The sequence below is a fragment of the Stenella coeruleoalba genome, assembly GCF_951394435.1.
Source record: "Stenella coeruleoalba genome assembly, chromosome: 9".
Lineage (NCBI taxonomy): Eukaryota > Metazoa > Chordata > Mammalia > Artiodactyla > Delphinidae > Stenella > Stenella coeruleoalba.
In genome coordinates, this window is record NC_137155.1 from 89081895 (window position 1) to 89105616 (window position 23722).

Consider the following 23722-nt stretch of genomic DNA (forward strand, 5'->3'; position numbering starts at 1 on the left):
CCTAGCTAGAATCCAACTTGCTAAAATTAAAATCTTCCCTTTTTAAAATTTTTAAAAAATTTTTTGGTGAGGAGAAGAGGATGAAAAAAGTCATAGCCATCTTTAGAAATATTCGGGATAAATTCTTATGAAGCTCCTTGAGGTTTTCAAGTTAAATTATTGAATATGAAAAGTGAGACTTTCGTTTTTTTTTCCTTTATTCATTCCCAAGAGTTCTAACCATATTTCTTACATCAATTGCCTCAAGAGTTGGAAATAATTTTTCAATTCAAAGTAGTTATACCTGCAAAGAAAAGTCAGACTGAAGAGATAGATTGGAGCTAAGAACTGTGGCAAACTATCGAGGGTCTTGCACTACTCTTTGTTGGATTTCCTAAACACTGTCATCACCTTTGTACATAGTACCCTTATTAACCTTTCCTCAAAGCACCTTTTTTTTTTTTTTTTTTTGTGGTACGCGGGCCTCTCACTGCTGTGGCCTCTCCCGTTGCGGAGCACAGGTTCCGGACGCGCAGGCTCAGCGGCCATGGCTCACGGGACCAGCCGCTCTGCGGCACGTGGAATCTTCCTGGACCAGGGCACGAACCCGTGTCCCCTGCATCGGCAGGCGGACTCTCAACCACTGCGCCACCAGGGAAGCTCAAAGCACCTATTTTTAATGGACCATCTGTTACCTACTGCATCCCTAAGTGATAAACAAGGGATATTCATTAAAGCAGAAGCAGAGTGAATGTCTTTAATTTCCATGGAATCCTTTAAAAAGTAATTTAAGACTCCAGTTCAAAAGGATGGATTCAAAAGGCGGAATATCAGGACAGGGACTAGGAATAAGAGAACCACTTGGCATCCAATTTTTTAGAACTATGGTCTAATTTAATGGGCTGGCCAAACAAGTCAGGAGTCAAATATTATTTATTCTTCCATCTGTTCATAAAATCAATTATTCAGCAAATATTTATTGAGTGGAAATTCTATGCCTGGCTCTGCACTAGGTGCAGTACTACACAAGGAATAGACAAATAGGTCTCTCCATGGAAATAGTATGGCTGAAGATGAGTGAGTAGGTGGAATTCTGGGAAATGGTCTATGGAGGCACTAGTCTATGGAGACCTTGGTCAGGCCATATTGAAGATTTTCATCTTTATCCCAAGCTGTTAATGGGTTATGAAGAGGGATGGCATATGGTCAAATTTGATATTTTAAAATCTCACTCTTGTAGTGGTATAGACAACGGGTGGTGGTGTGCACAGAGAGATCGGTGAGGGGATTTCTGCTTTAAACAGGGCAGTGTTTGAAAGTACTATTTGCTGACATCATTAATGTTCTTTCTTGTGACTGATTTTCACAGAAACACCTAAAATTTAATCATGAACCATGGTGACTTCAACTATCTCTGGCTTGTGCCAGAAATGTTTTACCTAAAAGAAATGAAATGTTTCCTGTGAACCATCTTTAAGGAAATATATAGACAAAGAAAATTTCAAACAAAGTTTTAGTAATTACTTATGAGACTACTTGTAAATATTCATTCACCATTATAGTGTGAAATCACATAAGATTAATGTATCTCCCCTAAAACAGAAGATAAAGAATATATTAGCTCTGTATAAACAATAACAATAAATAGATGAAAGAACAAATGAACCATCATTCAAATCTTCCTAAAATATTTACTGGTGATATAAAAATTATATTATCAGCTGTTTTGATTGGAATTTGAACCATTCAATGAAAACCATTAGAAGAAACCACTGGGAAATTCATATTTTGAGAATTTGGAGTCATTGCATTATATAGGCAACAGGACTGGTTCTTACACTAGGCAGGGGTATGGTTACTCTCTTTAGCTGGAGGCAGAGATGATAATATTTTAGGGCATTTGGAAGTATTTCCCTAAGTTTGGGGAAGTCTGTTACATTATTTAGATGCTAAATAACCCATGAGACAATCTTAAGTATTCTGACCTCCTTGTCAGGGATTTAAAAAAAAAAAAAAAGGTGTCAATTTTAACATGTTACTCTCTGACTCAAAAATAATAATATGTTTGATTTAATTTTTTATCTTACTCCATTTGGTTGTAAATGCTTAAAGGTTAGAAGATAAAAACACATTATAATGCCCATTTATCTCAAGAAAAGATAAAGTTCTTTATAGACACTGTCAATTATAGAATACCCTGTGAAATTAGTGGCTATTATTAGCTGCCCCCTTTTTCATCTTACGTATCTGAGAAAGATGCTTTAGAAACTTAGGGCTTTGATATCCAAAGCAGAAATCCCAAAGAAAAAGATTTTCATATTTGTCTTGAAAAACTAAAACAAAAAAAATCTATGCTACAAAAATCCCCCTTCAACAAAGCTTTAAAACAAACTAGGAATTGTTATATATATATACATATATATATATATATAAAACAGAAAAAATTAATGCCCTTATTATTAATGCCCTTATTATAAAATAGCTTTGGAAATCAATAGTAAAAAGATGAGCCTCACAGAAGATTGGCAAAGTAATGAAAAGGCAACCCCTAAAAAATAGAAATATAAAGACTTTTAAATGTATAAATGTTTTTACCTTCATCATCAATAAAAATACAAATTAAAACAATAAAGAGATGCCATTTTATAGAGAATATTATCAATTTTTTAAAAAACGACATCTAATCTCAACAAAAGCATTAGTTATTTCCGGACTGCTGGTAAACTTGTTAGTAAATTTTTGTTTTCATGAGAAATTTGACAATTTGCAATAAAACCCCCAAAAAGAGCATTTACCTCCCCCAAAATAGAAAAACTAATGAAACAAAGAGCTGGTTGTTTGATTAACAGAATTGATAAATATTTAGCAAAATGGACAATGGGAAAATAGAGAAAAGATACAAATTACTAATAAAGAGTTAAGCAGGATGTATCACTACAGATCTGCAGACATCCAAAGGATAATTAGGGAATGCTGCAAAAAAACTCTACATATATAAATTTAGTAACCTAGACGAAGTAGACCACCTCCTTGAAAAACCCAACTACAACTCACCCAATATGAAAATAGATCATTTAATTAACCCTATAACTATTAAGGTAATTAAATTCATAAGTTTAAATTATTAAAAGGAGGAAAGAAAGAAGCAAAGAAATCTCCAGGTTACAGATGGTTTCACTCAAAAATTCTACCAAACATTTAAAAAAGAATTAACACCAGTTATATACAATCTCTACCTGAAAAAAAGAAGAGATGGGAAAACTTCCCAACTCATTCTGTGAAGTTAGTACTACAAAAACTAGACAAAGATAGCACAAAAAAAAGAAGACTTCAGACCAACACCAATCATGAATATAGATGTATCATGATAAATTGTGCTTTATTCTAAGAATGCAAGATATTTATTCAACATTTGAAAAATCATTCAATGTAATCCACCATACTGAGAAGCTGAAGAGTAAAAATCATATAATTATGTGATGCAGAAAAGCACTTGACAAAATTCAACATCCATTCATGATTTAAAAATACTCTCAGAAAAATAGAGGGGAATTTCTCAAGTTGATAAGTGGGATCTTCAAAGACCTATTTGTTAGCATTATACTTAATGACAAAAGACTGAATACTTTCCCCATAAGATCAAGAACAATACAAGAATATCCCATTTTACCCACTCATATTACGTAATGCTGGAAGTACTCTCCAGTGCAATAAGGTAAGAAAAGGAAAGAAAAAGCATATAGATCCTAAAAGAAGAAAAAAAAAAGTCCCTATTTGCAGGTGACATGATTGGCTATGTAGAAAATGCAAGGGAATGTACCAAAAAAACCTCTTAGAATGAGTCCAGCAGGGTCACAGGATACAAGGTAAACATACAAAAATCAACTATATTTCTGCATAATAACAATGAACATGAAGACCACTAAATTTTAAAAATATACAGTACCTTTTACAGCTACTCAAAAAATCATATACTTAGGTGTAAATCTAAGAAAACATGTACAAAATATAAGATGAACACTAAACAATGCTGATGAAAGAAATTTTTTTAAATGCTCTAAATTAATATAGATGCATACTGTGTTCATGGATTAGAAAACTAAGCATAGTAAAGATGTCAGTTCTCCCCAAGTTATATATAGATTTAACATAATTCCTATCAACATCTCAGCAAGATTTTATTTTAGATATAGAGGAGATTATTCTAAAAATACGAGGAATGGTAAAGGAACTAGAATAACTAAAATAGTTTTTCAAAAGGAAAATAAACTGAAAGGAATCAGTCTACTTGATTTCAGGACTTACATAGCCTTAGTTATCAAGCTGTGTGGCATTGGCAGAGGGATAGACACATAGATCAATGGAACAAAACAGAGAACCCAGAAATAGGCCTATACAAATAAACGCAACTGATTCTGACAAAAGTGCAAAAGCAATTCAAAGAAGAAAAATAGCCTTTCTACCAAATAGTGCTGGAGCAACTGGACATCTACAAGCAAAACAAACAAACAAAGGCTCACACTAAATCTTATACCTTATACAAAATTTAATGAAATTGCATCACAAACTTAAACATAAAATTTCAAAACTTAAAAAAACACACAGAAGAAATATCCTTCGTTCTAGAGCTTGGCAAAATATTCTTAGATTTGACACCAAAAGCATGAGCCATAAAAAGAAAATTTGATAAATTGGACTTCATCAGAATTAAAAACTTTTACTCTGTGAAGGACTCTGTGAAAATGAAAAGACAAGCTACAGAGTAGGACAAAATATTTGCAAGCCATATACCTAACAAAGGAATAGTACATAGAATATATGAAGAGTTTTCAAAACTCAACATTAAAAATTGAACAATCCAATTAGAAAATGAGCATAGTACATGAACAGACATTTCACTGAAGAGGATATTCAGATGGCAGATAAGCCTGTGAAAATTGTTAGCATCAGTAGCTATTAGGTAAATGTAAATTAAAACCACAATTAAATATCACTATACACTTATAAGAATGGCTATAATGAGATATATACATATATATGTGTATAGAGAGATTAAACTCATAAGTTTTCTTCTCTCAGAAAGAGGAAAATCAGTGTTAACCATCTAAGCATCTCCTCCAGAGTCTGTCATATTGACCATCTGATCACCAAATATCCATTTCACTTTCCCTTCCTCCCTTAAAATTCATCAACTTCTTCCTCAAGGAGGACAACCATCCTTTCAGTACAACCAGCTCAGCAACAAAAATCTCTGTGTGATAGGTAGTCCTTCTTTTGTCTGGCAACCTATGAACTAAGAAAAAAATCAAGCTACCTGCACCCACACTACTTTACTCCCCTGTCTGCCACACACATCACAAGTGCAATGGTGAAATAGGGACAGGAATAGCAGAAACATTGGGAGGCACACAGTACCACTGGCCCACAGCAAGGCTGCAGGCCCCTTGGGCAGCATAAAGACTCCCTATTCTGGGAGAGAGGGAAATGCCTAGATTCTGTTGGAAGGGAAAAATTCCTCTGGGCATTGTTTTACAAGGCTACTGATTCCATCTTCAGAGATGTGTATCCTTCTCTATTATTTGGTAGGCCTCGTAAAATGTAGATCAGCCTGTATCCTGCCAATATAGGGAGCTTAAATTTTTGTGTTTGTTTTTGTATGTTGCTCTGAGCAAAGAATTTTTGGTGAAAACTGTTAAAAATCTAAGTATCTAATAACAGGGAAGGCAAAATTTATTAAGTATGAAATGCTATGCAAGTATTTAAAGAAATGAACTAAATAAACATGTGAGAAAAGGAAGTTGTAAAGTAATAGGCACACAGAATAAATCTTGTATTTACAAGCATAAGTCAACACAGACACACAGATAAAGTGATATTTTACATGTATGTGTATGTAAATGTATGGGAAACATTTTGGAAGATTACACAACAAACTAAAAAAGACCGCATTCCAATAACTGAAAAATCAGAATTGAGAGTGTTTGTCACAGGAAATTAACCTTCCTGGTAATGTTTTAATTTTTAAACAGAGTAAAAATATTACTTTAGGGATTTAAAAAATTGAAACAAATAATAAAAATAATAACAATTGAAGTGAAAATAAACCAACATGTTAGTAATGGACATTAGTGATCAAACTGTGATTGCATTTTTTCTTTGCTCCATTTAGTATTTCTCTTGTGTTTATTAGGAACATATCTTCATATTTAAAATTTTAAATCATGTAAAACATTCTAATGAAAATCAATTATGATGCATTCATAAAAGCAGATACTATCCTATTAAAACCTAGATGGGTTTCCTTGACATGAAAAGTTATTCACACTGTCTGGTTAGCTAAGGACAGGTTGCAGAGTAGAACATTATCTTTAAAGTTATAGATTGTCATTGGAAATAATCAATAAACTATAATAAGAATAGAAAGTTTTATTCTAGTCAGACTAAGGACTATAGCCCGGGAGACAGTCTCTCAAATAGCTCTGAGGAACTTTTCCAAATAAGCATGGTTTTCAGCACAGTTTTATATCTTGTCAGACCAAAGAACATCAAACATGATGGTACATTTCTTCAAAGTTTTAATAAAAAGACAGATCAACACATACAGGGACTCAGTATGGCCTTGGCACCAGGAAAGGGAGCCTTATCATCGAAGGAGTACTAGTATTGACATCCTAGGAAGGGAGGCATTTATCTCTACCTTCAAAACGGAATTCTTTACTCCTGGACAATGTACCTTCTGTTTCTGGTTAAAGCAGACGGGCAATGTATGGTGTGATAGGCCACAAACCAATCTGTTCTAGTTAGTATCAAGTTTATTATAACTAGTATAAGCTTAACTAGTATAAGCCAGAATGACTTCCCCAAACCTCAATATATGATATTTCTTCCATCAGGATTATCATTTGTTTTCAAGAAACAAAAACCCCCACAAGCTAGCTTATGGAGAATTTATTATAAGGACTCATATCTCACAGATATATGCAAGAAGAAGAGGCACGTCCTATGGAGACAGAGGTGAGCACCGTAAAGTTTACAAAGAAGCTATAAATGAAGGGTCACAGCTGCCATTCCCTGTGAGGTACAGTTTCCCTCAAAAGCATTTACCACAGGAACTACTCCACAGCAAAGGCAGCCTAGAATTTAAGTTCTGAATTGAGATATTGTACCTAGTTGCCTTCTTCCTTGATTTCTTTGTTTTCTGGCTAAAAGTGTGGGTGGTCAGTATGCCATACCAAGGACATTTAGGAGTCATCATCTGCATGCCAATGTCTAACTGCCCAGAGATACTCAGCTGCATTTTCAGGTGTTTTCCTCTGTTTCACTGCTTCATGGCTGTCGAGGCTGTTGTCCTATTAATTAATTTTATCACTTCAGCTAGATAGAACCCACCATTTTCAGTGATGCTGCTGAGCTTAGCAACTGGAAAGATACATCATTCATGTCAGAATCTTCTCTACCACTTTTGTAAAGAATACAGCATACAATTTTATCCAAATAACCTCAAACTCTCAGCCTGCAGTGATCATTCAGAAGCAAAATCTCCTGAAAAGAAAATTCCATAATTAAACATAAAAACTTCAATTATATTTGGATTTAATTATAAATAAGCCTCAACACCTTTTGAGCAGATTTGCTTCTCAAAGCCACTATGTCTTTAAGAAGTTTACTTCAAACAGAAAAGTAGCAAGTACTATTAAATGCTTCCTTCAAAATTTTACTATGAAATATGGAATTAATACAATATATCTAATTCCTTCTTTCCTCCACACTCTAATATATCTTCTGAAAGTGGTTCTGAGTCTGCATAATCTCTAAAGGAAAGTTCCTTTTCCTACAGATTTCAGTGTTCTCTGGATGAACATTCAGCTCAAGTGTTTCAAATAAATGCCCTCAGCTATAATGGGATAACCCTGCATTTAAAGCATTTTATTTAGCATCTGATAGTAAACTCTTCAACGAAAATTAATTTTAAATGGCTGTACTTTTTAAGGAACAAAACCAGGACAATGATGCTGTAATTTAAAATGAGGCTAAATGCCTGCTTCCCTTTACTTCTCCACGAAAGGCCAAAGACACTGTTCCTTATCTTTAAATTCTGGAAAAAACCAGTCATTAAAATTGTAGCTTCTTATAGCACAGGGCTTTTCATATTTCCTTTCTGAACATGCATGTAAGAAATGTTAATTTCAACCCAGATTAAAGATGATTTTTCAATGAAATCTCAGGAAAAATAACAATGACAACAACAAATAAAACATATCATAATGTATTTTTAGACTCATAATATAAAACTATAAACAATTTGTTTTAAATTCCCAGTAAAACAATCTCAGTGATTTTTATCATTCACAAGATTTGGGAGAAATCCTCAGAGGGGTATTTGGAATTACTACTGCAAAAAAAATAATGTAATTGGAGGGAAATATAAGTGCCCATGGGGGAGATGTCCCCCCCAAAATTTTAAATAAACAGAAAACAAATTAGCTAAGACAAGAAGCCCAAGAGATCAGGAGCCTGCTTTCATATTTGTTAACCCAGTATATAGCAAATATTCAATCTCTTAGAATTTATTCAACATCTCATAATATACAGGGCATTGTGACAAGCACTGGATAGAACAAAAAATATAGCATACTCGAGGCTCTCACAAAGCTTTCATTCCTCTGGAAGAAGCTATGGAAATATTTGATGAACACAAGTTATCCATGAAGGAATGAATAAATAAATGAATGAGTAAATTGACAAATATTCCTCTATGAGAAAAACTTTATACAGAAAGAGATCATTTAAACAAGCATCCTTCAACAAAACATTTAGACAGTGCCTAAAAAATTACTGATAACCATTGTGTGAATTGAATGTTCCAGTTTGATTTGTTTATAAATGTAAACATCTGGTTATCAGACCTGCTATAACAAACAATTTGTCTGTTCAACACATTGCTGAACCCGCAGACTTAGAATAGGGTCTTGCATGTAGCTGCTACTCAAGAGATATTTGTTGGATAGCTATAAAATGTGCATAATACAGTAAATCAAAATACATTTTAAAAAACACCCCAGGATCATCAGGCTCTAGGATCAAGTCATCGAGTCAATGGTAGAAACCAAAGTACTTTTTGAGCTATAAGGATTTCCAATCCCTGTTAACTGAATAAATTCGGAATTTTAAAATATAAGTAAAGCAAAGTTGCCTTCCTATTAAAAAATTCAATAAAGCTGACTTATATAAGCTGACTTATATGAGTTCATGAATAAGAAATGTTGCATATGAGATTTCTGTTCCACTCAACACGCCCCCCCACCAGAAATCAAACCATTTCTATCTATCTATCTATCTATCTATCAATCATCTATCTATCTATCTCTATCTCCCTCCCTTGTCCTTGATATTTAGAGGCACCATGAAGTCGGCTGGAAATGGTAAAAACTCAAGTCCAAATTCTTTCTCACATTACCACTTTTCCATCACTCTATATTAGTATGCACAGTAGATAATATGCTATGAAAGTCACTTACCAATAACAGGGCAATCTTTGCATACTAATCTGAGCGGGCAACAGCCATAAATAACAGATTGCTACTCGTATTGGATGAAGCTAATAAGGGAGCCTTAGGCTAAATAAGTGACAGAGCCTCATTTTTATGCATCTCTTCTACCCTCCTTTGATGCACCTCTCCGCTTTCTTTATATTGCACTCAAAGTAGAAAAATCAGCATCAATTTATGAAAACAATTTGACATCCATTCTTGATATTCCTGCTAGTTCCCATATCTACTCTGCAATTGTGATATATGAATAATTATTCTGTTAGTAGAACTATCACATTTGACTTTTTTTGTCCTTGAAATTAACCAATGGCTTTTTTGGGGATTTAAGATAAAATATATTCATCTTTCTGGAAAACCAATTCTTAAATGCCTCAATAAATTAGATATAGTGGGTCTTGAAACTAACTACATAATAAATTCCCCTATGAAGATCTTAAAATAATACCGATACCTTGGTGTCACCTCAGAACAATGGAATCTGAACCTCTGAGAATGTGACTCCAGCCTTTATATTCTTTTAAGCACACTAGGTACTTGATGAACAGTAAGAGTTGAGAACCATTAGCTGTGTTTATTGGTTCAACTCTGAAGAACCAAGTTTACATTTGTGAACATTTTTAAGACCATAATCACCAAGCGTGTCTTTGGAATACATGTATTCCAGCAGGTAAGGAGAACAGGAATAAAAGTTTCTGGGTGGAGCAAATACTTTCCCACTTTATAGGGAAAGCACTTGTTCTAATATAGGCACCAAAAATGTTATCTGTATAAGGATACTATCTTAAGTTTTGAGTGTTTTTTTTTACTTTTTATTTTGGAATAATTTTAGATTAATAGAAAGTTACAAAGATAGTACAGAGAATTCCCATATACCCTTCACCCAGCTTCCCCTAATGTTAACATCTTACTTAACCATAACATAGTTTTCAAAACTCGGACCTTAGCATCGTCCCAATGCTATCACTTAAATTACAAGTCTTAATTTGGGCTTCTCCAACTTTTCCACTAGTTTCCCTCTTCTGTTCCAGAATAGAGTCCAGGATACCCATTTGCATTTAGTCAGCATATCTCCTCTGTGAGAGTTTCTGTCTTTTCTTGTTTTGTATGACTTTGACACTTTTGAAGAGTATTTGTAAAATGTTTGCTAGAATATCCCCAATTTTGACTTACTTAATGCTCCCACATAATTAGACTAGGATTATGGATTTGGGGGAAAAAGTCACAGAGCTCAGGTGTCCTCTCATTGCATCAAATTAGAGGGTGTATGATAATATGACTGGTTACTGGCTACGTTATCTTGATCGCTTTGTTATGGTGGTGTCTGTCAAGCTTCTCCACTGTAGAATTACTACTTTTTTCCTTTCTATACTTTATTTTTTGGAAGTGAGTCACTAAGTCCAGTCCATACTTAAGAGGAGAGAATTAACTATTATTTGGAGTTCTGTAAGGATCATTTGTTCCTTCTCCACCATTTATTTATTTCTTCAAGTGTTTATTTTTATCAGTATGGACTCATGAGTATTTATTTTATTCTTTGTGATATAATACAATACTATTATTATTTATTTTGTTGCTCAAATTGTTTCAGCTAGGAACATTTTGGAAACACTTTGAAGTTGGCTCCCGTGTCAATTTGAAAAACCCCATTTTTGTTTGGTTTGGTTTGAGCATTTTTTTACTTTCTGGCATTAACAACAATCTCTATGCTCATCTTGTGCTCTCCATGCACCAGTCCTAGAATCATCCATTTCTGCAAGGAGCACTGTTTTCTTTTATTGGAACATGGTCTTTAGAAGCTAAGATCTGAATACTAGATGTGCTCTTTATAATTGGAGTGTCACCGTGGTGAGTTTTTAAAAGCTGTTTTCTTTTTCACTCAGCATTCATGCTAAATCCTGCCTTATGAATAACTATAAAAATTCTCAGAATCTACACATTCAGGTGGAAATACGATTCACTGTCATTTTGAGACAAAAATTCTGTTTCTTACACTGGTGCTAGGTACCTGGAAATTTTTATTTTCTTGGCTTTCTTCTTCTAGACATTTTTATTATTGATTTAATATATATTATATTCTTTGGTTTTTGCCAGACACATAATGGGTTCTGCTGGCTATCTTTGTTTGAAAATGATACTCAATCATATACCCTCAGAAAAATGCTGTATATGTGAATGACCACCTTTGGCCCTTTCAGTAGTTCTCAAAGTTGATAGACATTATCAATTTCTAGAGCACCTAACAGCTGGCAGCTGAGTTATTTACCCCACCTCTTACATCAGCTCTCAAGGGCACCACATTTTAGGCAATTAGGTTTTTTAAAATCCCTTTTTTTTTAATCCCTTCTTTGTTTGCTTGTATCAAAAGCCTAAAGTGCCCAACAAACAGCAGCTGCTTCCAGTTCCAACAGTGAGTAGAACCCAATATCAGAAATTGGTATAAAATCTTGATCATTCAATCCCAACATCGTAATAATGGAATCACTTCAGAGAAAAGGGAAATAAAATAAAGGTGAGCCTTGTAATGGATTCGGGTCCAGTGCAGTTGTGCAATCAGGGAAACTCAGTAATATCCATAGCAATTCAAAGGCAATAATCACACAAAGTAGGCGTGATTTTCTTCTTGCTTTAGAGCCACTGTGCCCACTTGCCCTCTTCCAAAACACATCACATGGAAAATAGATTGAATAGGAATGTGATATACCAGCTCTTAGGCAAGACAAGATGTCTGAAGATAAAATGCCATTTTCTTGGTGTGTGACGACAAATAGCAACTGTGATGTACAGATTGTTATTTGGTAATCTTAGTTCAGTTGTTTCATTTGTCCAGGGAAAACCAAAGTGCTACAATATGATGTGAAATGCTCTGTTGAAAGCATTTACACAGATCTGTGTAACTGTGAGATGGAGGTGCATAAGGCTGCCCTGCCCAGAAAATTCAAAAAAGCTTGCAAGCAACAAAACTGAGCCTTCAAGAGTAAATGGGCGTGCAAAAAGTGCAGACAAAATGAATGGGATAGAATTTGAATGCTTAATAATTTCCCACAGGAAGACAATTGTAATCTTGGACATATAAAACTCTGAAAGCAAGGAAGAATTTTTTTAAATATCAAATTTTTTCATTCGACTTGGTCTACAGTGAGTCTCTAGGTGTTCTAGAAATCCTTGTTCCCTGAAGGACAAACACAGGCACTTTCTAATTATTTACTGGAATTGCTTCCAGGACTTTATCTATAGTTTTAAAGTATTTACTGTGGCATAACAACCAAGACCAGTTTACACACACACACACACACACACACACACACGCACACAACTTATGAAAGTGATTCATCTCATGCTGAGAAGACAGTGTCATGAAGAATCCTTTAGTCCAGAATCAAAATGCCCTCAGTGAAAACAAAACAAGAAGAAAATCTAATCTCATTATGCTGTTACCAGAAACAGTAATCCATTTCTAGTCCTTCCTTAGTTTTTTCTCTGTTTATTTCCTTTCTGTTGCACTGAAAAGATAGGCTTTGCTTTAACAAAATTTGGATAAATGAGAATACAAAATAATCAAAATAAAACAGAGGGGTTGATTACATTTCATAAGGATTTCCCAAGAGCCTCCCTTACCAAGTTGAATTTCCTAGTGCCCTTGGAATAGACTTTGATGCTTCAAATTAATTGACAGGAACATTTTCATTTAAAAAACGATTTTCTTAAATCTTAAACCTTTCTAGTCCTATGGTTCCCACTGCCTGATCTTCTTTCTATTAAAGAAACCACTTATAATACTAGATTAATTGTAATGCTTTGACAGGTAATCAATATTGCTGTTATTTTTCTACTCTGTGCTCTGAAAGAAGTAAAAGAAGTGGAAGGTCTAGTTCCATATTTAAGAATGCCCCAGACCAACTGGGGATACCAAGCACTTTGTACACATCAGCATGAAAGAAAAATGCAGCTCATAAGTTATAACAGGATAAAACAGAAAAAGAGGAATGGTTAAACTTCATTCTGGCAGAGAAACCAACAAAAGTTTTCTTGAAGGTGAGACCAGTATCCAGTAGTTCTCAGTACAGCTAATATCTTCTCTTGTTCTTTGTGAGTCACAGGTGTAATTCATAATGACACCATAAAGCACAGAAAAATCCACCTCAGTAGACTAGAAATCTGGCATTTAATGGCAGCCCTCTCAGAAGACACTACAAGGAGAATAGCAGTGAAACCCACAACTATGCAAATTAGGAGAAAACACTAAAAGACACATCTTAGAATCACATTATTTTAGAAAATCGGTTTCTAAATACTGGAAACGTTTGAACAGAAGGGGACTTCTGAAATTAGATCAAGATACACAAAACATTATCAGTATTTTCCTTCAAATGCCTAAGGCCATTTCCCAAGAGGTACAGAATTCTCCATTTTAAAAAGGTTTCCCTAGATGATTCTACTGAACCATTACCTAGGGTGAAGAGGAGCTCTTAGGGACCAAGGGGGCTTGGAGGGCACTTAACTCTGATCATTCCAGCACAGCTTTGATTTGTTTTAAATATTAGAATTCAAAGTAAGATTCCCTTTGAAAGTAATTGTCTTGCCACTTAAAAATAAGTGCAAACATCAATGAACATTTTGATTTTAATTCTGTTTTCAACTCAACAGCCTCTCTTCCTATACTAAGACTAGAATTGCCAGGATATTCTCTAACAAGGATTTCAACTGTCCTGTTCAATGCCATGTATAGCACTAGAGCACTTAGCATTTTTTCATTTTTATAGTTTTTTAGACATGTTTATCCAGGCACATTTTAACAAAAGATGTCTATGATTTACAAAACAGCAACATTTTAGATATTTTGACAGCAAAATATTTATCTCCTAAAGAAATAAAAGTCCATTTGGTTACATATTTTGGCAAGAAATTGTTTTCTTTTGAGAAATTTTTTCCCTTAGTTTTATTTAGTTTTGGCTGCATTAAGTCTTCATTGCTGCACGCTGGCTTTCTCTAGTTGCGGGCGAGCGGGGGCTACTCTTCGTTGCGGTGTGTGCGCTTCTTCTCACGGTAGCGTCTCTTGTTGCAGAGCATGGGCTCTAGGTGCATGGGATTCAGTTGTGGTGCGCAGGCTTAGTGGTTGTGGCACTTGGGTGCAGTAGTTGTGGCTCACAGGCTCTAGAGTGCAGGCTCAGTAGTGTTGCATGGGCTTAGTTGATCCGCGGCATGTGGGATCTTCCCAGACCAGGGATCGAACCCGTGTCCCCTGCATCGGCAGGCAAATTCTTATCCACTGTGCCACGAGGGAAGTCCTCTTTTGAGGATTTTTAAAGATTGCTTAAATGGTTTCAATTTTTTTTCAGTGATGGGAGTAAAGGTCTGAGTTGTTAAGGGTCTTAGTACAAAAATCTCTGGCTCAAACCTTTGATAATCTTTTCCAACATGATTTGACTGGAACAGCATAAATTCTGAAAACTTCTGTTTGACGAAAATGTACCATAATTAATAACTGTGCTTTTGTTCATGTTTCCACAGATTTCTAGTTTATGACCCCAGAGCATGAACTTAGATATGCATTTCCTAAACTATTTTACATTCAATATTAGAGTTCTGAAACATACTCATGGGTTTTAATGTAAAAATTATTGTTATGGCAAAGCATTTGGAAAGGAGTTTAAAGGTGATGCAAGTTTGTTTACTGATGGCTTCTTAGAGTGTGTTTGTATGCACTGTGATTCCCAAGAGGAAAACAAAGTAAATTGCTTAGGGAACTCTTTCTTTCAAGGATTATCTCCTGGGATTGCTACTCTGCAAAACACTTTTAGAAAGTCACTCACGTAGACATTTCCTCCATTTTAAAAGTTTAACTGTATTGAACACACATGCATACACTGCAGGAAGTGTTGATGGGATACATTCAGAAAAATTCTTTGGTTGATTTACTGAAAATTTTAATTTTTTTCAAGACTGATAAATTATTAATGGCCTAAAGACCTTGTATTGTTTTAGTTTGGCCATTTAAAAGAAACCTCTTTTGCAGGCAAAATCTATTGATTCCTACGATTCTTAAATTGAGTATCTTTCAAAAAAGAAGAGATTTTTATCTTCCTAAAATGGTACAAGTATAGATCTGCCCAAAAGTTGTAGGATGGAAAAAAAAATGTGTCTCTGATAATACATTTTAAGTTTGAGAGTTCAAGTTCTTTAACACTCCAATTCCTCTGTTATCTGAGTCTAGAAAAAATTCCCAGCTTTGCCCATCATTTAAGTATTCCCTGACTGTCTTAGTCTTTTCAGGCTACTATAGCAAAATACCACAGACTTGGTGGCTTATAAACAACAGAAATTATTTCATACAATTCTGAGGGCTAAAAGACCAAGATCAGGCTAGGCTGCCAGCCTGGTCTAGTTCTGGGGAAGGCTCTCTTCTAAGCTGCAGACTGCAGACTTCTCATTGTGTCCACATGGCAGAAGGAGCAACGGAGCTTTCTTGGGCCTGTTTTTTGTTTTTTTTTTCTTTATTGGAGTATAATTGCTTTACAATGGTGTGTTAGTTTCTGCTTTATAACAAAGTGAATCAGTTATACATATACATATGTTCCCATATCTCTTCCCTCTTGCGTCTCCCTCCCTCCCACCCTCCCTATCCCACCCCTCTAGGTGGTCACAAAGCACCGAGCTGATCTCCCTGTGCATGCGGCTGCTTCCCACCAGCTATCTACCGTACGTTTGGTAGTGTATATATGTCCATGCCACTCTCTCGCTTTGTCACAGCTCACCCTTCCCCCTCCACATTTCCTCAAGTCCGTTCTCTAGTAGGTCTGTATCTTTATTCCTGTCTTACTCCTAGGTTCTTCATGACATTTTTTTTTCTTAAATTCCATATATATGTGTTAGCATACGGTATTTGTCTTTCTCTTTCTAACTTACTTCACTCTGTATGACAGACTCTAGGTCTATCCACCTCATGACAAATAGCTCAATTCCATTTCTTTTTATGGCTGAGTAATATTCCATTGTATATATGTGCCACATCTTCTTTATCCATTCATCTGATGATGGACACTTAGGTTGTTTCCATCTCCAGGCTATTGTAAATAGAGTTGCAATGAACATTTTGGTACATGACTCTTTTTGAATTTTGGCTTTCTCAGGGTATATGCCCAGTAGTGAGATTGCTGGGTCATATGGTAGTTCTATTTGTAGTTTTTAAGGAACCTCCATACTGTCCTCCATCGTGGCTGTACCAATTCACATTCCCACCAGCAGTGCAAGAGGGTTCCCTTTTCTCCACACCCTCTCCAGCATTTATTGTTTCTAGATTTTTTGATGATGGCCATTCTGACCTGTGTGAGATGATATCTTATTGTAGTTTTGATTTGCATTTCTCTAATGATTAATGATGTTGAGCATTCTTTCATGTGCTTATGGCAGTCTGTATATCTTTTTTGGAGAAATGTCTATTTAGGTCTTTTGCCCATTTTTGGATTGGGTTGTTTGTTTTTTTGTTATTGAGCTGCATGAGCTGCTTATAAATTTTGGAGATTAATCCTTTGTCAATTGCTTCATTTGCAAATATTTTCTCCCATTCTGAGGGTTGTCTTTTGGTCTTGATTATGGTTTCCCTTGCTGTGCAAAAGCTTTGAAGTTTCATTAGGTCCCATTTGTTTCTTTTTATTTCCATTTCCCTACAAGGTGGGTCAAAAAGGATCTTGCTGTGATTTATGTCATAGAGTGTTCTGCCTATGTTTTCCTCTAAGAGTTTGATAGTTTCTGGCCTTACATTTAGGTCTTTAACCCATTTTGAGCTTATTTTTGTGTATGGTGTTAGGGAGTGATCTAGTCTCATACTTTTACATGTACCTGTCCAGCTTTCCCAGCACCACATATTGAAGAGCCTGTCCCTTCTGCACTGTACAGTCCTGCCTCCTTTATCAAAGATAAGGTGTCCATATGTGCGTGGGTTTATCTCTGTGCTTTCTGTCCTGTTCCATTGATCTATTTTTCTGTTTTTGTGCCAGTACCATACTGTCTTGATTACTATAGATTTGTAGTATAGTCTGAAGTCAGGGAGCCTGATTCCTCCAGCTCCGTTTTTCGTTCTCAAGATTGCTTTGGCTATTCGGGGTCTTTTGTGTTTCCATACAAATTGTGAAATTTTTTGTTCTAGTTCTGTGAAAAATGCCTTTGGTAGTTTGATAGGGATTGCATTGAATCTGTAGATTGCTTTGGGTAGTAGAGTCATTTTCAGAATGTTGATTCTTCCAATCCAAGAACATAGTATATCTCTCCATCTGTTTGTATCATCTTTAATTTCTTTCATCAGTGTCTTATAATTTTCTGCATACAGGTCTTTTGTCTCCTTACGTAGGTTTATTCCTAGATATTTTATTCTTTTTGTTGCAATGGTAAATGGGAGCGTTTTCTTGATTTCACTTTCAGATTTTTCATCATTAGTGTATAGGAATGCCAGAGATTTCTGTGCATTAAATTTGTATCCTGCTACTTTACCAAATTTATTGATTAGTTCTAGTAGTTTTCTGGTAGCATCTTTAGGATTCTCTATGTATAGCATCATGTCATCTGCAAACAGTGACAGCTGTACTTCTTTTCCGATGTGGATTCCTTTTATTTCCTTTTCTTCTCTGATTGCTGTGGCTAAAACTTCCAAAACTATGTTGAATAAGACTGGTGAGAGTGGGCAAACTTGTCTTCTTCCTGATCTTAGTGGAAATGCTTTCAGTTTTTCACCATTGAGGATGATGTTGGCTGTGGGTTTGTCATATGTTGGCTTTATTATGTTGAGGAAAGTACCCTCTATGCCCACTTTCTGCAGGGTTTTTATCATAAATGGGTGTTGAATTTTGTCGAAAGCTTTCTCTGCATCTATTGAGATGATCATATGGTTTTTCTCCTTCATTTGTTAATATGGTGTATCACGTTGATTGATTTGCGTATATTGAAGAATCCTTGCATTCCTGGAATAAACCCCACTTGATCATTGTGTATGATCCTTTTAATGTGCTGTTGGATTCTGCTTGCTAGTATTTTGTTGAGGATTTTTGCATCTATGTTCATCAGTGATATTGGCCTGTAGTTTTCTTTCTTGGTGACATCCTTGTCTGATTTTGGTATCACGGTGATGGTAGCTTGTAGAATGAGTTTGGGAGTGTTCCTCCCTCTGCTATATTTTGGAAGCGTTTGAGAAGGATAGGTGTTAACTCTTCTCTAAATGTTTGATAGAATTCGCCTGTGACGCCATCTGGTCCTGGGCTTTTGTTTGTTGGAAGATTTTTAATCACAGTTTCAATCTCAGTGCTTGTGATTGGTCTGTTCATATTTTCTATTTCTTCCTGATTCAGTCTTCGTAGGTTGTGCATTTCTAAGAATTTGTCCATTTCTTCCAGGTTGTCCATTTTATTGGCATAGAGTTACTTGTAGTAATCTCTCATGATCTTTTGTATTTCTGCAGTGTCAGTTGTTACTTTTCCTTTTTCATTTCTAATTCTATTGATTTGAGTTTTCTCCCTTTTTTTCTTGATGAGTCTGGCTAATGGTTTATCAATTTTGTTTATCTTGTCAAAGAACCAGCTTTTAGTTTTATTGATCTTTGCTATTGTTTCCTTCATTTCTTTTTCATTTATTTCTGATCTGATCTTTATGATTTCTTTCCTTCTGCTAACTTTGGGGGTTTTTTGTTTTTCTTTCTCTAATTGCTTTAGGTGGAAGGTTAGGTTGTTTATTTGAGATGTTTCTTGTTTCTTAAGGTAGGATTGTATTGCTATAAACTTCCCTCTTGGAACTCCTTTTGCTGCATCCCATAGATTTTGGGTTGTTTTGTCTCCATTGTCATTTGTTTCTAGGGATTTTTTTATTTCCTCTTTGATTTCTTCAGTGATCATTTCGTTATTAAGTAGTGTATTGTTTAGCCTCCATGTGTTTGTATTTTTTACAGATGTTTTCCTGTAATTGATATCTAGTCTCATAGCGTTGTGGTCAGAAAAGATACTTGATACAGTTTCAATTTTCTTAAATTTACCAAGGCTTGATTTGTGAGCCAAGATATGATCTATCCTGGAAAATGTTCCATAAGCACTTGAGAAAAATGTGTATTCTGTTGTTTTTGGATGGAATGTCCTATAAATATCAATTAAGTCCATCTTGTTTAATGTATCATTTAAAGCTTGTGTTTCCTTATTTATTTTCATTTTGGATGATCTGTCCATTGGTGAAAGTGGGGTGTTAAAGTCCCCTACTATGAATGTGTTAGTGTCGATTTCCCCTTTTATGGATGTTAATATTTGCCTTATGTATTGAGGTGCTCCTATGTTGGGTGCATAAATATTTACAATTGTTATATCTTCTGCTTGGATCGATCCCTTGATCATTATGTAGCGTCCTTCTTTGTCTCTTCTAATAGTCTTTATTTTAAAGTTTATTTTGTCTGATATGAGAATTGCTACTCCAGCTTTCTTTTGACTTCCATTTGCATAGAATATCTTTTTCCATCCCCTTACTTTCAGTCTGTATATGTCCCTAGGTGTGAAATGGGTCTCTTGTAGACAGCCTATGTATGGGTCTTGTTTTTGTATCCATTCAGCCAATCTGTGTCTTTTGGTGGGAGCATTTAATCCGTTTACATTTAAGGTAATTATCGATATGTATGTTCCTATTCCCATTTTCTTAATTGTTTTGGGTTCGTTATTGTAGGTCTTTTTCTCCTCTTGTGTTTCTTGCCTAGAGAAGTTCCTTTAGCATTTGTTGTAAAGCTGGTTTGGTGGTGCTAAACTCTCTCAGCCTTTGCTTGTCTGTAAAGGTTTTAATTTCTCCTTCAAATCTGAATGAGATCCTTGCTGGGTAGAGTAATCTTGGTTGTAGGTTTTTCTCCTTCATCACTTTAAATATGTCCTGCCAGTCCCTCCTGGCTTGCAGAGTTTCTGCTGAAAGATCAGCTGTTAACCTTATGGGGATTCCCTTGTGTGTTATTTGTTGTTTTTCCCTTTCTGCTTTTAATATGTTTTCTTTGTGTTTAATTTTTGACAGTTTGATTAATATGTGTCTTGGCGTATTTCTCCTTGGATTTATCCTGTATGGAACTCTCTGTGCTTCCTGGACTTGATTAACTATTTCCTTTCCCATATTAGGGAAGTTTTCAACTATAATCTCTTCAGATATTTTCTCAGTCCCTTTCTTTTTCTCTTCTTCTTCTGGAGCCCCTATAATTCGAATGTTTGTGCGTTTAATGTTGTCCCAGAGGTCTCTGAGACTGTCCTCAGTTCTTTTCATTCTTTTTTCTTTATTCTTCTCTGCAGCAGTTATTTCCACTATTTTATCTTCCAGGTCATTTATCCATTCTTCTGCCTCAGTTATTCTGCTATTGATCCCATCTAGAGTATTTTTAATTTCATTTATTGTGGTGTTCATCATTGCTTGTTTCATCTTTAGTTCTTCTAGGTCCTTGTTAAATCTTTCTTGCATTTTGTGTATTGTATTTCCAAGATTTTGGATCATCTTTACTATCATTATTCTGAATTCTTTTTCAGGTAGACTGCCTATTTCCTCTTCATTTATTAGGTCTGGTGGGTTTTTATCTTGCTCCTTCATCTGCTGTGTGTTTTTCTGTCTTCTCATTTTGCTTAACTTACTGTGTTTTGGGTTTCCTTTTTGCAGGCTGCAGGTTCATAGTTCCCGTTGTTTTTGGTGTCTGTCCCCAGTGGCTAAAGTTGGTTCAGTGGGTTCTGTAGGCTTCCTGGTGGAGGGGACTAGTGCCTGTGTTCTGGTGGATGAGGCTGGATCTTGTCTTTCTGATGGGCAGGTCCACGTCTGGTGGTGTGTTTTGGTGTTGTGGACTTATGATTTTAGGCAGCCTCTCTGCTAATGGGTGGGATTGTGTTCCTGTCTCCCTAGTTGTTTGGCACAGGCTGTCTAGCACTGTAGCTTGCTGGTCGTTGAGTGAAGCTGGGTGCTGGTGTTGAGATGGAAATCTCTGGGAGATTTTCACCGTTTGATATTATGTGGAGCTGGGAGGTCTCTTGTGGACCAGTGTCCTGAAGTTGGCTCTCCCACCTCAGAGGCATGACTCCTGGCTGCAGCACCAAGAGCCTTTCATCCACATGGCTCAGAATAGAAGGAAGAAAAAGAAGGAAGGAAGGAAGGGAGGGAGGGAGGGAGGGAGGGAGGAAGGAAGGAAGAGGGAGGGAGGAAGGAAGGAAGAGGGAGGGAGGAAGGAAGGAAAGAAAGAAAGAAGATAAAATAAGATAAAATAAAATAATTATTAAAATAAGAAATAATTATTAAGAAAAAAATGTTTTTTAAAAGAAGAAAAAAAAAGGACAGATAGAACCCTAGGACAAATGGTGGAAGCAAAGCTATACAGACAAAATCTCACACAGAAGCATACACATACACACTCACAAAAAGAGGAAAAGGGGAAAAAATCATAAATCTTGCTCTCAAAGTCTACCTCCTCAATTTAGGATGATTCGTTGTCTATTCAAGTATTCCACAGATGCAGGTACATCAAGTTGATTGTGGGGCTTTAATCCGCTGCATCTGAGGCTGCTGGGAATTTCCCTTTCTCCTGTTTGTACAGCTCCCGGGGCTCAGCTTTGGATTTGGCCCTGCTGGTGCTTGTAGGTCGCCTGAGGGCGTCTGTTCTTTGCTCAGGAAGGACAGGGTTAAACAGCAGCTGCTTGGGGGGCTCTGGCTCACTCAGGCCGGGGGGAGGGAGGGGTATGGAGTGCGGAGCGAGCCTGTGGCAGCAGAGGCCGGCATGACGTTGCACCAGCCTGAGGCGTGCCGTGTGTTCTCCCGGAGAAGTGGTTCCTGGGACCCTGGCAGTGGCGGGCTGCACAGGCTTCTGGGAGGGGCGGCGTGGAGAGTGATCTGTGCTCGTACACAGGCTTCTTGGTGGTGACAGCAGCAGCCTTAGCGTCTCATGCCCGTCTCTGGGGTCCGCGCTTTTAGCCGCGGCTCGCGCCCGTCTCTGGAGCTCCTTTAAGCAGCGCTCTTAATCGCCTCTCCTCGCGCACCAGGAAACAAAGAGGGAAGGAAAAGTCTCTTGCCTCTTCGGCAGGTCCAGACTTTTTCCCGGACTCCCTCCCAGCTAGCCGTGGTGCACTAGCCCCCTTCAGGCTGTGTTCACGCCGCCAACCCCAGTCCTCTCCCTGCGCTCCCACCGAAGCCCAAGCCTCAACTCCCAGCCCCGCCCGCCCCGGCGGGTGAGCAGACAAGCCTCTCGGACTGGTGAGTGCCGGTCGGCTCCGATCCTCTGTGCGGGAATCTCTCCGCTTTGCCCTCCGCACCCCTGTGGCTGCGCTCTCCTCCGCGGCTCCGAAGCTTTCCCCCCTGCCACCCGCAGTCTCCGCCCGCAAAGGGGCTTCTAGTAGGAAAGGAGGAGAAAGGAGGAAACCTTTCCTCCTTCATGGCTCCCTCCCACTGGTGCAGGTCCCGTCCCTATTCTTTTGTCTCTGTTTATTCTTTTTTCTTTTGCCCTACCCAGGTACTTGGGGAGTTTCTTGCCTTTTGGGAGGTCTGAGGTCTTCTGCCAGCGTTCAGTAGGTGTTCTGTAGGAGTTGTTCCACGTGTAGATGTATTTCTGGTGTATCTCTGGGGAGGAAGGTGATGTCCGTGTCTTACTCTTCCGCCATCTTCCCCTCGTCCCCTTGGGCCTCTTTTATAAGGCCATTAATCCCATTTATGAGAGCTCTACCTTCATGATTTACTCACCTTCCAAAGGCCTCACCTCCTAATACCATCACACTGGGCAATAGGATTCCATTATGTGAATTTGGACAGGGTTGGGGGGGCCATGAACATTCAGACCATAACCCTATTATTATTATGAGTCTGAAGTCAAGAAAATCTCTTATGGACTTATGGACCAATAAATATGGATTAGAGGATGGTGGGGTTGAGCAGAAAGAGCAGCATCTCCGTTGGAGAGCGCATGATCAGTGTTTCATAGCCTCATTCTTGAACACGAATGGACTAATCAAGGAATGCCAGATTAACTAAAGTAAAGCCAGAAACATGGAAGAGAAAAACTAAGCTAAATAAATAAGGGAAAAAATACTTGGAGGAATCAGAAATAATTTAGGGAACAAAGGAAAACAAAAAAACACACATTTAATTCCTTCCTTCTAAGTGATTCAAGAAGATATTACTTCCCTGTGTTATGAGGAATGCTGTCTCCAAATCTAATTTATAGGTTACAAATC

The 23722-nt window shown here is 36.8% G+C and overlaps 1 protein-coding gene across 12 annotated transcripts in view; it reads left to right on the plus strand.

Annotated features, from left to right (window-relative positions):
• Positions 1 to 23722, plus strand: part of CHRM2 (cholinergic receptor muscarinic 2) — an 800456-nt gene that overhangs the window by 686777 nt on the left and 89957 nt on the right. For 11 of the 12 annotated variants that reach the window (XR_013829691.1, XR_013829692.1, XR_013829693.1 and 8 more), the window contains one exon: positions 6873 to 6993. The exons of the other annotated variant lie outside the window; for it this stretch is intronic. The gene's annotated coding sequence lies outside the window, so the exon portion shown is untranslated. The remainder of the gene's footprint in view (positions 1 to 6872; positions 6994 to 23722) is intronic. 12 annotated transcript variants of the gene reach the window in all.